The sequence below is a fragment of the Melospiza georgiana genome, chromosome 3 (genome assembly GCF_028018845.1).
Source record: "Melospiza georgiana isolate bMelGeo1 chromosome 3, bMelGeo1.pri, whole genome shotgun sequence".
Taxonomy (NCBI): Eukaryota; Metazoa; Chordata; class Aves; order Passeriformes; family Passerellidae; genus Melospiza; species Melospiza georgiana.
In genome coordinates, this window is record NC_080432.1 from 45393058 (window position 1) to 45405807 (window position 12750).

General features: G+C 38.4%; 1 protein-coding gene across 2 annotated transcripts in view; it reads left to right on the forward strand.

Annotated features, from left to right (window-relative positions):
• Positions 1-12750, forward strand: part of SDCCAG8 (SHH signaling and ciliogenesis regulator SDCCAG8) — a 104551-nt gene that overhangs the window by 38327 nt on the left and 53474 nt on the right. The window lies entirely within an intron of this gene.

Here is a 12750-nt window from a genome sequence, read left to right on the forward strand (position 1 = left end):
CAGAACTTTTTTCCTTTTGCCTTGGAAAATGCTATTGTCCAACTGTTTGCAGGCTTTTGGTTGTGTGTGTGAGTTTTTTGTTCCATTGCCCTGCTCCCCCCAGGAATGAACATCCATAAACAAATCTGACAGCTTTCACTCAGTACTTAAGGGAAAAAGTTAAGTTAGTTTAAATTTTTCATAGGGGGGAAAAAAAAGCTTAGATTTTTATCACTTAACAGAAGTCTGTGTGTTTATCCAAGTCTTGTACTTTTTGGGCTTTGTGAGAATTCTGCCATTGAGTAAATGGAAATAAAATAGAGCCTTGTCTAAACTATTAAATTCAATGAATCATTTTTTTATTCAGCTAAATTTCTGTGTAATTCAGAGCACGGTTGTTTAACAGATGGAAGAAAGTACCACTCTAACAGCCTGTATTTAGAGAAAAAAATATGCTAGAGGTTAATGAACTTGAAAAAAGTTTTGGGTGAGTTGTTAAGATATCTAAAGTTTGGATTTAGCAGAACTTTATTAATAATGATTTGTTGTGATAGCTAACCAAATGGCTTTACCACGCTCCTTTTAGCAAAGGCTGATTATATGCAATAAAGCTCTGGATATCTTGGAGGAAATCTGACTAGCGAATCTATAATTTTAATATTTTTTTTTGGTGAAAATACTCAAAATGTAAAAATGAGAACTATTGCCTGCTTTTACATAGCAAAGTAATTAAAGCTGGATACCTAACATAGAGATGATTTAGGTAGCTTTTTGATGTACAGTCTCTGACTCGGAAAGTTTCTGGATGCAAATCATTAGAGGCTGGGAACAGTGTTTTGGGCAAGTAATGCTCTGTGCTGGCCCTGTTCTCTTACAATTCCACAGATGCACGCTTTTTGAGACAGATGCTGAACTGCCATGGCTCCTCTGACCTAGTGCAGACACTCTTCTGCAAGGTCCTGATCTCCTTGAAGTTTTATTGGTTGTTTGGGGTTTTCTTTGTGGTTTTGGGGGATTTGGTTGGTTGGTTGGGTTTTATTTTTTTGGCGTTGAGTTGGGGGTTTTTTTGTATTACTGTGTGCTTGTGTTTGGCATCTCCTTACAAGAATTGAAATGTTTTCTATGCTGATGTGTATTTATTGGAAAACTTAATATGATGAGGCATGGAAAATAGGTTCAATTTTTTTTTCTTGACATTCCCCAAATTCTACAACACTGTGCACATTTTTTTTTTCTCTGTACACTTGGAGCGTCTGTCTGCTTTCAAAAAATGCATTAGGTGATGCTGCTTGAAGAACGGGGAAAAAGAGATGAGCAATTTGTTGCTCCTGATCTGTTACCTCTTTACCCCTTGAGCTTAAATCCATAGGGCAGGGTTTGAAGTGTTCTCATAGTGTCACCTGTTTTCCCTGCCTTGCAGAGGGAAACATCCCCTACTGAAATGACACTTGTCCTTAGCCTGTACTTCCTCTCAGCTCACCTCCTGGCAGAACAGGTTTTCCGTGCTAGTGAAGGTATAAAAGTTACATGTCTCTAGGGGCATTAGTTTTGCATTTTGAACTCAGTATGTTTTTCATGGATTGGTACATCCACAGTTGTTGCATGTAAATTATATTCACTTACTGTTTGCCTTCCTTCATTTATTCCCTTCACCTCAAATGGCAACTGTGTCAGTGAAAATACTTGAAGGGTAGGGGTAATAGCAATCCTATGGGGGTTGGAGACTCATTTACTGTGGCGCTTGCCAAGGAAAACAGATTTTAAGCTCTAGAGTCCTGCCTGTGGGAGGTTGCTGCAGAAATTGCACTGATTTAGTGCATCTCTAGGGTATTCTGGCCTTGGCCTCGTCTTGCTGATTCTCTTCTTTTCAGGAGAGGACCAGCTGGTTCACTCCAAGTCTTCTCACAACGCTGGAGTTGAGGGAGGCCTGTACTGCTGTAACACCATTGTGGATAGTCTTTCTGTTGCCTTGCATGACCTGTCGTGCTGTTCTGGCAGAAATAAGAGGTAGTTGAGAAGATACAGAAAGAATTCTTTGTTTTGTATGAATTATTGCATTACTAAGGAGAAAAGTGGATCACTAATCCACTGATTCTAAGTTTCGATATTGTAAATAAATATGATTATAAATTAATACAAAAACTTTAGATTTTAATGTATAAAAATGAGATAAATGTATATGAAAGGAATTAATGAGAAAAAAACATGCAGTCTGTGTCATAATGAGAAAAGAAAGTACTCTGCAGAACAGCACTCTTCTCCAGGAGTCCTACTTCTTTGCTGTATCCTAGTTTTCAGACACTGTTGATTGATTACCAACTAAACAGCTTCTAAGTTAACAAAATGTACTTGTTAAAAAGGAAGAAAAAAAGGTTACAATTAGCTATTCTAAACCATTGCCACGGAGTTTAAAATTGCCTTTTCCTGTCACCTTTCTTCCTGGAGCAATATGTTGCTTAGAAATACTTGCTATTAACATGCACTTTCTGCTATTGAATCTAGTTAGTAATTCTAATTTGTATGTCTTCAAAAGACAGGGGAAATGCAGAACTTCTACTGTGTAGTTTTGCTTGTCAGTCATGTAACTTTGCAGATGTCACCATGCTATGAGACTGACCATGATTGTTTAAAGTTTTCTTGAGGGTTTCTTTTGCCCTAGTTTCAGCCTTGAGGTTACTGTAGTAGGAGATTCTCACAAAATTAGTTCTTAAGTCAAATTGCTCTTACTTTGGCAAGGTTAGGTCTTGCTAATTAAGCTTACCTGAAGCCCTTCTTCAAAGGGTAGAAAACATAAAGATCTATTGTTCTTAGTTAACGAGAAAATAGTCATGAAAAATCATGTCAATATGCTCTTTGAAAAGATAATATAAAAGATGCAACATGTTAACAACTTGTCCAGATCTTGGTGTGCCATCTAATGAAAAAAATACTTTTCACTATTCTTGTGTAACAGAATCATCATTAAAAAACATTCCTCTTTTTCATTCAAACCAGATCTGGAGGTATTATTTGTTTCAGTTGCAGTCAGTAGTAGTTCCTGTTCACATACACCAAACAAGTTAAAGAAATTCTAAGAAGTGAGGGAATCACCAAATTTCAAAATTGCAATTTTATTATGTCATCATGCATCTTCTCAGGGCTGAAGAGATATACATGTAGATAGATAGATAGATAGATAGATAGATGGCTCAAGATATTTTTGACTGAAATGTCATTTGAAATTTGATAGGAAATAGAATTGACTAGAATAGAAGCAGATTTAGTTTAGTTTAAAATGTATTATTCTTGTTTGCTTATAGGAAACACTAAGAACTTCTTAAGGTCAGCTTGTTGGTAGGGCAAAATTACTAAATGAACATGTGCTTTCGCGTTCAGGTGAGCCACCAAGCTGCCCTAAATCCTCTCTTGAGGGCCTGAAGTTTATATTACAGTGAGTCAGTGGGTATTGTTTTGCTTGATTATTGTTTTTCCCCCATTATGTGATATTTCTTCCCTGTTTATGACAGTGATATGATTTCCAGAAAGCAGCATACCTAATATCAACTGGGTTTTAGCAGTGCTATAGTCATCCTACTGTGCATGGGTGCTTCTTGCTAGTTTCAGTGATTCCATTAAGACTAATTTCTATTACATGTACAATAAGTAAAGCATATACTCTCCCAGATTAATGTGGCATTATTTAATCTCTGAAGCTCTGGTGCTGAGCTGTATGTCATCACCAGTGTTTCTTGTTAGAATTTGCAGCCTGCCTCATTCATTGTTCTCCCTATTTAAGCTATACTATTAACTGATAAAACATAAACTTCCTGGTGGTTATACACAGCCTTCCAGGGAGTTGCACAATACTTAGTGTTTATTGTGGGGTTTTTTTTCTAGTAGTATCTATTAGTTAGCAACATGCTTAATACCATGCCTTTTCCAACAATTCTAGCACCTCAGAGTCCATCATTTATGCTGGGAAGTTTTGGAGAAACGTTGTTACTAATATTAAATGACTGAGATATGCTCAATCTACTCAGACTGACTAACTGATGAAAGTAGCAACAGCACTAGAATTGGGGGTGTGGGGGGAGGAAGCAGAAATAAGGTGTAACCAGTGATTGATTTCTAATTTTTTTGAAAAAAAAAAATCAATATGCAAAAGCATTATTTTAAAATGCAGGGATGAGTGATAACATGAAACAACTCTAACTAATAAACTTTTTAGATTCTGCTTTGTATGTTTATTTTTCATTAAATGTAGGGATGGTTGCGACTATGTTGTTGTGGTTCAGTCAACATTTATTTCTATCTGGTTTTCATATACAAAGGCATCAGGATGCCAGAAAATAAACTGTTAACGGAGAATTAACTTCTTTGGCACGCTTTCATACTTATCTTCCAAATTAAAGAAAATGAAATGGGCAGAAGCAGAGTGTAGATTACCTCCTTTTTGTCAAAAATTGTGGGAATTTGAAAATTAATAATAAAAAAGGGAACAGATGCAGTAACATGCCAGAGGGAGATTAATGTGGAGAGTAAAATCTGTGAGCAACAAAACTGAAGCAAACTGAATCAGTGGGAGGTGGTTGTACAATCAAAATCAGGATAAAAGAGAAATTACAAACAACCCTGCACTTGTCAAAGTAGTAGTAATGAAATCCTGACTCTGCCAGCAGCGAGAACCTGTGTTAGCACTTTGGGGTAAGGCCGGGAGCCGGGTGCCAGGTAGGAGGGCAGCGCGAGGCTGCTGGGCGGCAGCCATCGCGTGTGGAACAGATGGCGGGGAAAGCTGGCCGGGGAGGGGCTCCTTCGCACAGCTAATCAGACAGTAACGGATAGGGCAGCTGGGAGGACTGACCACCGCCAGGCGAGCGGCGGGGTAGCCGCAGCCGTGCGCGATGTGTGCAGTGGTGTGCCCGCCGGCCGCACGCCAGACCTTCCAAGGTCTTTTCGGTGCCCAAGTTGGGAGGCGGGCGGGGACGGGCCCGCGGCGGCCTCCGCGGCGTCGAGCGCGTCCCGCCGGCGGCATCGCGCCCCCTCCTTGCTCGGAAACGCGGGGCTTTGCTCTCGGCCCTGCCCTGTGCCGAGGTTGCGCGGTTTCGTGCCTTGCCGTACCGGTACGGCGAACGGGAATGTGGCGAGGGACAGAAATGCGAAAGCACGTGGGTCCGGGGCCTGATCCGGGAAAGCGATAAGGAAACTTTGCTCCCGTGGGAAGGCGGGAGAGCCGTAGGTCGGCACCTTCCCACAGGGCTGGGCCCCTCCAATGAATGGAACCCGTTTTCTGGTGTTTTATTTTCGCTCGGAGGAGGCAATTCCCTGCTCCTAAATGAGAGCTTGAGAGGGATGAATGGAGGTCCGAGCCTTCTGATCCTGAGACATGAATAATTTGACTCACGTAAAAAGTAAAGATCAATAGGATTTCTTGTGCAAGTAAGAGGTAGTCATGTGTGAGAGGATTGCGAGGTCATGCCCGGTGTTGATGACTGTCAGCTTGAAAGAGAAATGAACAAAATTTTATCGAGGAAAAGGGGGAAATAAAATCATTACCTATTACTACCTGTGTTTGTTGGATCGGGATATGTGATACTCTTTTAGACAATTTGAACCAAAAAAACCAAAGTGTCCTGCACCTGCTTTTTGAACTTATGTGTATCCTGTCTGCAGAAGGTTTATAGTTTGGCTCAATTATCCATTTTGAGCAGGGAGGGGAGGAAACATTACAGGGATTTGAAATAGGTAGTATAACATAGCCATATGCTATTTATGCAGCAGTTTCTGAAATAAATCTAATTTGGTGCTGTCAAAAAAAATTAGACTTATTTGCTATAGCAGCACATTAGTAAATGATTGTGGTAGCTTTGAAAGTTGTCATTCACTCTGCTTTACTTGCAACTGAATCTTGTAGAGCCTTTTTTTTGTTCCCCCTTCCTTTTCCCCTGAGCAATTCCGTAAAATCTGAGTTCTTTGTCCTGCAGCTGTAGAAACTGCAAATATTTTCACTACTGAAAAGAAGGGCTTGCTTTAAGAGAATTGAAGAAGGAGGTGGAAGAAAGAATAGCCTCTATTGTTAACAATCATATGAATGCATGTGTGGAAAAATCAATAAAGTGGTGGGGGATAAATTTTTCCCTTGCCTACAGGTTTTCATAGTGCAGCTGAAATTGTTTATCTGATTATACAGCATGTAGATAAATTAGCTGTTCTGCGTTATTATAGAAGGTAAAATATTTTACCTGCCACGATAAGACCATATGCTGCTTTATGAAGACTGATACTGAGTGATTTGAAATAAATCGGTTCTGTCGTCTTCTGGCAGGGCGTTGTAAAATTTTCTAAGCTGATACACTTTGTGTCAAGATAACACACAATTATTTAAATATCATTTTATTTAATATTTAAACATATTTAAGTGATTGTACAAACATGTAAAGGCCATTGATAAATTTTATAAGGGAAGGAAAGGAAATGTAATGAAGGAGTAAAGAACAAATACAAAATCGTGTTAATTTTGAACATTAAGTGTTTATAAATTACTATTAATTTTAAATTAGTTTTAACGTGGTTTACAATTGTATTTATTGTCCTACAATAAATATTTCTTAAGCAAAAGACAATAATACATGTTCAGATTTTAGTATTAGATTCATCTAAATTTTTTTTCACGGCATTTAAACTGCAACTGGTCACATCAATGATCACATCAGGTTGTTGAGGCAGCCAAATTGCTACTGCATGTAGAGTGTGGTTCAGGAGCAGTGACAATACTTAAAGTGCTTTGGAGCGAGTGTGAATTCAGATGAAACACTGAAGAGACTAACTGCTGCAGAAAACAAACATCTTTATAAGGTCTTTGTTTTGAGCAGTTATTATTCAGCACTAACAGTAATAAGTTCATGAGTGTGTATCAAATATTTACTTTGGTCTCATTCAAATTAGGTATTTTATTTGTGTGACTAATGACAACAGGATAATGATTTATTTTTTTTGAACGAAAGAAGTCTTTCAGATACATGTATTCAAGGCTGCTGGATTTTTTGCTGAATTTGCTACTGGAAAAAATGGTTCTGATTTTTATAATTATTTCTGACTTGTTCTAAAGCTTTTCTCTCAAGTACATTGAAAGCCTGTTTTTACAATAAGCTAAAATGTACTTTTTCTGTCAGCATTTGGTATTTGTGAACTTCAACAATTTTAAAAGCTGTCTTGTGCTTTCAGAAGTATATTCAGAGTTGTTTATTTTGTGCAGTCACAGCAGTTGATTTGTGGGTATTTTCCCTTTACTGTGCAAAATTCTTCTCCTTAGGTTCTTGCCTAGAAAAAAAATTCAACAGACAACCCAAAAGGTTGTCAGCTGGAGACTTTATCCAACTTCACATTGAAGAGCATCAGCCTGTAGGTTGTCATTGCTGGAGAAAGTAGCTGGTGGATGGAAGGAGGAAGAAAAAGAAATGACCTGAGCGCGGCAGCCTCGGCCGCCCGGCTGCTCTCCTTGCTCAGCGCTCGTGCAGCGCCCTTGTGCTGGGGCAGGAGAGCCTGAGCTGGACGTGCCCGTCCTGAGCGAGCAGATGAGCTGCTGCCGGCTGCCTGACGGGGCTCAACTCCTCGCCCTGGCTGAGCTGGCAGCATGGCAAGGTCAATAGTGTGCTGCTCTTGGTTGCCCCCGTGGATTTGGTGGTTTGCATGTCAAAGTAGAGTTTTGTAGCAATAGGAGCAACTTTTCACGATTAGCTTCTCCCTGTTGGTCAGTTGGCTTCTACAGGACTTAAATCACTGTGGTGTTAAAGTGTCTCTGTAGTCAGGTGGGACACTGCTGCATCCTCTTTTTGTACCAGGGTTCCTCTTCTATTTCCAGTGCATCTGTTCACCTGTATCTGGTTTCCCATGGAAGAAGACCATGGCGTAAGAAATTACTTCCTTGCAAATGCAGGGACTAATCCCCATAGAAGTGATAGATCAGTATTAAGATTTTATTCAGCTAAACTTAGGCAGTATTTGTCAATGCAATTTTCATTGAAGTGAAATTCAGACCTAATGTAAGTACAAATGCAATTCTGCTAATGAGATTGGATTACCTCCTGGATTTGATCCAGAAAACTTCACTTTAAATTCATTTTTGGTAAAGAGGTAGTAAAATGGGTGGTTTATTGTAAATGTGTACAAAACTTCAAATATTTATTTTTTAGTATTGTATTTGTCTTGTGAAGCGTTATCTTTTTTTTGAAGGATACCAAGGTGTGCTGTGAAATTGAAGTTATTTCTTGTTTTAGAAGAATGAGACTGTCAAGGAGGTTAGTTAATAATTCAGGAATTTTTGCTTATTAGAGTCTATTCCTGAAAAGAAATATGGACACAGGAATTGCTAAAAATAATGTATCCTGTTAACAATAAGAATTTAGTTTCAGCCTGTCTTTACAATTTGCCTCAATGTGGAAGACAGTATTCTAACAAAGAGTTGCATATGTGTGTTCTACAAGGCTTGAAAACAAGAAAAGAATATTAAGGATTTTTTTCTTTAAATAGTGTTGCATTTGAAACATCAGTAGGTAAAGAAAAAAAAAAAGCTGCAGATTAAATAATTTTAAATGAGTGCTCTTGACCACTTTAAGGTTTTACTGTAAACTTACTCATTCAACTGCTCCCATTTTCTCTTTGTATTTTTAGTCAATATCTCTGTTACATAGAGTCAGAGTCAAGCCTTCATTTATTATTTTATTTATAATATTTTTATTAGCCTTTTCCACTTCTTCATATAGCTCTGCAAAGTCTTTCTCAGATTGTGCTAGCCCTAGCAAGAAGGAGCAGATAAATGTATTTGAAGAAAAACACGTTAGCTGTTGGAGTTAACAAATAATGATTAAAAGCTATTCTTTTGCTTCTTACTATTTCTCCTATACCCCAAACTGATCTTCACAAATACAGGACTGTAAAGAACTTCATCTGCTGCTGGTTAGCAGAAGTGGATTTAAATCTACACCGACAGTTCATTTGACAATGACCTTGAGGGGCTTTGCTTCTTGAAGAAGAAAGCAGAAGCTTGCGGTAAACAAAGTTCACTTCTGACAGATGGATTGAATGACAGAAAGGTTGCGAGTGCCAGAATAGCCCTGGCAGAGGAGGAAATGTTCAGTGGAATCCAACAGGAGAGGAGGTGTGAACAGGTGCAGGGTTGCTGACGGAAGGGGAACCAGATGGAAGGAGCCAGAGCCAGTTTATTTAAAGGAAAAGGCAGAAAACACTGAAAGGCTGTGCGATCAGTGGCTAAAAGTGTGCATGGAAGAAGGTAAAAATTCACAAAGCAAAACTGCACAGTGGGATATCTAGCACTTAGCATAATGGTAGTAATTTGTGAGTTTCGTTTTAAAGTTGCTATTGAAATATGTTTCTTCCTTACTCTTGACAGCGTAAAGAAGAGGTTTATAACCTGTCCAAAAGGGAAAAAAACCCCAAAAAACCTAACAAAACCACCACCAAAAACTTCAACTGTTATGCTCCCTGTCCATTATTTCTAATATTGCAGGCATCTAATACTGCAGGCAGTTACAATCAGAATAATATTAAAATTATGTCACAGCTGAACAAATGAATAAAAGGCATATAAGACTGGATTTTTTATTTTTTTAATTCACTTGTTTGTATCTAGCTCTTGTGACATGTGGGCAGATGAGCATGGTTTTCATTAGGATGTTTTTGTAAGATCTAGAGCAAATCAACAATAGTCAAGTACAGTGTAATGTTAGCACAGTATTTCTCATCTTTTTTGCTTTTGGTCATAAGTCTGTCAGTTTGCTGGATTGTGTGGTAGCTTGCTGTAGGATGGGGTAGAAATCTAGCTTACCCTAGATCAAATTCCCTGAAAATCAAATATTGTCTTTCAAATTGTCATCCTGAAGAAATGCTTTGTTCTGTCAAACGATTCTGCTTCTTCCCAAGCTGTTCTTGTGAGGCTTGGTCCTTTGGAGGCAGGAAAAAAAAACATTCCTTAACTTCTTCTCAATTTCAGCAATAGTAGGGGATAATTATCACCTTGCACATATCAGGCCTGTGGCACCTTAAGTGCAGGTTGTGTGTCCATACCTGCCGTGTGAGAAATGCAGGTAGGTGTGGAGCAGTCACTCCCAGTGCATCTGTGATCGACTGGATCGTTCAGCTGTGCTGGGCTGATCCGGATCAGGTGTGAGCACACAGGCACTTTCCTTTTTAATTAGCTAGAGCATGCAACGCCGTGTTTGTGCTGACTTTATGCCAGCTGCAGGAAGGACAGATGATACCTGATTCAGCATAAAGCTTGCTGGTACAAAGTTAACGTACCAAAAACATTGGGTTTTTGAACAAATTTAAATTGGCAGAGTGAGTTCATAGCAGATCAGGTCTCTGCATCATTTAGCTGCATCATTTTTTGATTCAATGGTAGGAACCTGATGGTTGGATTTACTGTATTAACAAGCTGGCCTTGAAGTACAGAGTCACAGTTATCTGAACCTGGTCTGAGCCTATGCTGTTGCTGAAAAGCAAGTCCCTACAGTGGCAATATAGGGACCACATTTGCCAGGTCCTTGCTTCTGCTGCCACTGAAGACAGGCACCTGTGTGATCAGGTTATTCAGGGAATTATTCAGATGGAAAAAGAATAATTTCTTGAAGAATAGGTTTTGTAAGTGCTCATTTTAAGAGAATGAAAAGAAGGACCACACCTCTTATATTGACATTGTCTGCCTTAAATGTGTCCTGAAGCTGCATTGTAAGAGGCTGCTGGTGCCAAATTCAAGAATCACCATAAATCAAGAAAATTACTCCTTTTTTAAATACAGGGAAAATAATTGGTGTAAATTTGTTTATACAAAACACATACCTGTAAAAATCTTCTGTGTTAAGCAATTATTTCAACATACAGTTATTTGTAAAAGTAGCTTGTGGAACAAAGAATATTCTAGAGAAACGTGCAATATTGGAAGTGCTCGGGCTATGTACTAAGACTTCACAGAGATCACTTCTCTCTATGCTGTATTTAATTGTGTGTTTCTATAGGGACTTAGGAGCCAAATACTTCACAATCTGATGGTAATAGTCATGAGAGAATGGATATTTACTTACAAGCCTCATATCTTGATGGCAAATCTTATAAATGTGCCAGAAAATTCAGATTTTGATTCCAAGTCAGTATGTTTGACCTAATATGAAATGTTAATTACTGTTAGAGGCACTTTTTTCTTCTCTAACATTGAAATAGAGGGAAGCTAGTGATAATAATTGGTTGTGACTTGAAATACAGAGGACTATTGAGATTGAAGAGAACTTATTGAGGAACAGGTGGTTTTCTGGGTATATCTTGATGGCTATAATGCCAAAAGAGTAAAATCATGTTATAGGCTAGGTGTTTGCAAATTCTTAGTGTTATGTTGAATGTAAAGTAAGAAATCCAGTCCTTTCATTTTGTTAACTGACCTCACAGATAGACGTAGAGATGTAGAAATTAACTGTGTTCAAGGTTCTTTAATTCATGGAAACTCCCATAGCAGTAACACTCTGTGTTACTGTATGTCTGTTCCTGTGGTCCTAGATTTTCATCTTTCTCATGCCTACCTATACCTCCAGTTAGCTGTAATAACTTCTAAGTACATTTCAAGTATGGTGAGCAAGAATAGGCATTTTTTTCACTTGCAGTCATTAATGTATAGTTTCTCCTGATGCCTCAGTAAGGCTTAAAGGGCAAAGTGGAAATTTTGGACTGAAGTGTTTAATTGTTTCTGTAGACTTCTTGTTATTGCATAAAGTGGAAATACATATAGAAGTTATAAAGCAGTTCCCGTGGTGTGGCTGCATCCTAAATAGAGAGTTATGGGGGAAAAAAAATCAGTGGGTACAAGAAAATCATATGCACTGTCTTCTGTTTCAGCAAAATTTAAATTCTTATTACTTGAACTCTGGGAATGGGGATACAGGTGACAAGTTGTCTCTTGATGAGGTTGGGAATCTGTATAGAGCTTAACCTTTTCTTTTATTGCCCCCCCCCAAAAGTGTTTCTTATTATTTGAAGTGTTTTTATGAAACAGTAGTAGCAGCCTGGAAGAGTTGTTTTTTCCAGTCTTTCATCTCAAGTAGGGTAGTGAAATTTCATTTAGTTTCATTAACATACTTTAAATGTATTTCTACTTTCAAGTTATTTCTGTAGCACCTTCGAACTTCTTAAATCTATATTTGAAGAGCTGGATCAATTTAAATGCTGAATTTTTCACCTCTTGACCTTTACATTACTTTTCTAATTGCATTTAATGCTTCTCATGGTTCTCATTGCTTCTCATGGTTATGAGAAGAAAGCCCTGACATGTCATTATTTTAGGAAACTGTATTTCTCAAGTAATACATGAAACAAGATTTAAGTTTTGTTTGTTTTGTTGGGTTTTCTGAGCCTCAGTTCTCATGAATAGGCCCACATGTATCCTGAGAAATGATGCAGTCCTTCGAATTCACCAGTTAATTTAATAGTTGGGTTTCTTCAAAATTTGACCATGCAAATATAGATTTTACTGAAGCTCACCAAACACAGTGTGCTGGCTGGGGCAGTTTCCAGAAACTTGAGCTTTCTGCTGAGAAGACCTGGCAGCAACTCCAGAATCAGCATCCAGTCAGCTCCCAGAAACTGATAAAAAGAGCAACTCAGTGGGTAATTCCCTCAATGGGATACAGGAAGGGCAATTTTTCAGCTCCTTGGAAAGGTTTAAAGAAATGACCTGATCATGATGCTTTTAAAAGATACTTCTACATAATTCTTGAGGAAGCCTGCACTCAT